Below are 3103 nucleotides of genomic sequence, written 5' to 3' on the forward strand. Positions count from 1 at the left end.
GGGACTCCTTTGCCAGTTCGAATTTGCGTGCAAGCACGGGACTCGCCTGCCGGTTTTAATTGGCTGACCGACGCTAGGGGCGTCCGCTATTGTAACAGACAGCGGCTCTGGCCTATAAAGCGTCAAAAAGGCGGGATGGGCGAATGGATGTTATCTTTTTCACTTAGGGAGGCGGTGAGATTCAAAAGGAGTCGCAATCGAGGAGCCGGAAGGGCCGTACCTCAGCCCTCGAGAGTTTTCTTGGGCGGAATTGGTGGGCTTGGCCTGCGGGAACCCCGCTTTTAGAGTCTCCCTCTCGGGCCCTGAGCCGGATGGCTCTCCTTGGCTCCATCCCGGGACCTAGGAACCGGCCTCGGCTGGGCCCACCTTGTTAAGACAATGTCGTGCGCCTTTCTACGTCTCCCGGGTAGCCGGCAATCAGAAGGCTCTTCGTGGCCAGCCTGCTTGGAGGAGCTAGTTTGCTGTTTGGCTCCAGTTTTGCTTACCGACCTCTTCGCGACCGGCGGGAAGGGCATTTTTCAGGCTCTAGAGGTCTGCTTGTTCCTGTTAAAGAAATCCCGGCCACTGTGATTAGTTAGTCACTGTGTTTTAGGATTCCCCCCACCTTAATTAAGATAATTCAGAAAGTCGTGGTTCAGCTGTACATGAGCTTCACCTTCTGGGCAGGCACAGACTTCTCATAAATTTGAGAGAAAATCCTCTAAACCTGGAATTTGAATGCATTTATGAGAAGAAAAAATGTATTTGTTGTGCGAGACTTGATCTTGGAACTTGGCTCAGAGGAACTCGGAAGTGAATATCGTTTGCTATCCTGATATGGCCAAAACAGAATAATTATGTGACAGACTTATGTCTGTCTGACTAATGTCATTGGTTTCTCTTCTAAAATTAAGAAATCAGTGAAATACCCCAATCTTCCCTCAGCCATGAGACCAGTGGCACAGGATGACAGTTTGCTAGTACTAAAGCCATCACAGAAATGGAGCCTAAATACAAACAGGTGAAAATGATGCAATGTACCAGTCAGGCAGACAGTGACAATGGTCCAGATTTTGAACTGTATATGTCTGGTGATCCTCATCTCATCCACATCTCATAATATATCTCAGAATTAAATGACCTGTTCAGGGACTTAGGTTTGTCAAAAATCAAAAGCAGAATTACTATGTTCAAGACTGCAAGGATGGTGTTTCCTATCACCAGACCTTTCATACATTGAGAGAAAATGCTTGAAACCTGATTGATTGCATTTATGTGGAAGAAAATTGCTTTTTGAATTTACAGAAAGATGGCTAGTCAAGACTATCGCCTTAAGAGTGGGAGAATATTGATGTTAGATCTGCTGCTTGAGACAGAAAATTATTGGTTTTCTGATGAATGAAAAGTTATAAAGAAATAGCAGTATTGGACTTCTAAAAGATAAATCATTGTATGGTCAATGTTATGGCTTCCCTTTGACTTGCCATTACTTAGGAAATGGGGAATGTTTGGGGAAATTTGAAAACTCTACTTTTGTAATAGCTTCTTTATTATCTGGCTTTTCATATCAATAATCAAGATTAAAAGTATCTTGAAGTTCAATAATTTACAAAGAATAATATATTCTTTTACATTGGCAGAATCTTAAAAGGAAAAAACCTTCAATGAAACATTTTCCTTTGAGCACTGGACTGATGGCTGTATTAATATGGTAACTTTAAACAAATGTTTCCTGTTTTGCACAATTTTTTGGGGTGTGTGTGCTTCAGACTGTTTTACTGATAAGCACTTTAATGATGTCTCAGCAGGTGGCAATGTCTGGTTCTTGGTAGCTAAGCTGTCAAGTGCTGGGGAAATCAGGAGATTCAGGCAGTTCAAATGAGTAGAAAGATCTACTGCAAGCTTAAGCTCTCTACAAGAATCTGACCAACTAATAAGTCAAGGAAACTGAGTGGGAGATAAAGGCATTTATGGTAGGGCTGGACTTAGATCTCTTGCTGGTGGGCACTCGTAGGGCATGTCAAATTTTTCAGCTTACAATTTCCAAACTTTAAGGATGCTCAAAAGTTGTGACGTGCCTCAGGGATTGTAACAATATTTTGGTTACTTTAATATAACTTAGATGTGCTTGGTAAGTAACTACATAAATATTATAACTTTTTAACATTTTATTTTGTTTCAGGGTCTCATGACTTATGTGTTTGACCCCTTTCTCAGGGTCATCTTGGTCATCTACATCAGCAGAGTAATCCTGGTTACTATCTGGATAGGAATCTAGGGACTAGGAATTTAAAGGCATCTAAAAAAATCATAATGACAAAGTATTGTTTTCAAAAAAACTATATGAAAAGTCTACAAAATCCAAAGGAGTTCAGCTTTACTTGACTTGAGATTAACTTGTTAGTTTAGAAATATTTTTAAACAATAAGGTTTCTATTAGTAGTTTCATACTGTGTATTTACTATCATAAAATGAATTTGGGAAATGTATGTTCTAGAATGTATTCATTTCTGAAATAGAGATGAAATACTAAGGAATAATGGAAAGTCTTGGAAGAAAAAGGAAAAAGGGGACAGCCAGCAGGAAGACTCAATTACATTGGAAGTTGGGGTTAGAGGTCCTGGAGAAAATCTTTATGGCTACTGAAAGTGGACATTGACTTGATGGCATATAATAAATAAACTGTAAAGTTTGCAGCAAGTACTCTTTGTAGGGATGAAAAATGCAGATGTTTAATCAGCCTGGGATTTTTCCACTTGCATTTTCCACTGTTTTAGTTCTATATCATTTAACAAACTATAATTCTTCCATGGCTGGACTTTGTGAAATGTAAAAATATTTTAGCATTGCCTACTTTTTTCTGACTCGACTATAGTAAGTAAGGTTTTTGTTTTAAAAAGAGGACTTAAATAACTTCCAGTGGTAAAATATTAGAAATCAGGTCTCATGACCTGAACAACATGGGGAATAATTTTATGATTTCTGTTCTTGGAGAACCTTTTTCACAGGTCCCTGTTTAGAATATTCCCTCTTTCTGAGTTAATTGTTTCTACTTTAGCACTTTGTGCTGAAAATGAAACAGTTATTTCTGACATGTTCCATATTGATTCCATATTCCGTTACT

General features: G+C 39.2%; 1 long non-coding RNA gene across 1 annotated transcript; it reads left to right on the plus strand.

Annotated features, from left to right (window-relative positions):
- Nucleotides 1-418: 418 nt before the first annotated feature.
- On the plus strand, nucleotides 419-2668 carry LOC148132143 (uncharacterized). Its single transcript, XR_015747632.1, has 2 exons — nucleotides 419-1690; nucleotides 2162-2668. It is a non-coding gene; the product is annotated as an uncharacterized LOC148132143 (long non-coding RNA).
- Nucleotides 2669-3103: the final 435 nt, after the last annotated feature.

Source organism: Notechis scutatus, chromosome 2 (assembly GCF_049901735.1).
Source record: "Notechis scutatus isolate UNSWTSFEM ecotype Mainland chromosome 2, rNotScu1.2, whole genome shotgun sequence".
Taxonomy (NCBI): Eukaryota; Metazoa; Chordata; class Lepidosauria; order Squamata; family Elapidae; genus Notechis; species Notechis scutatus.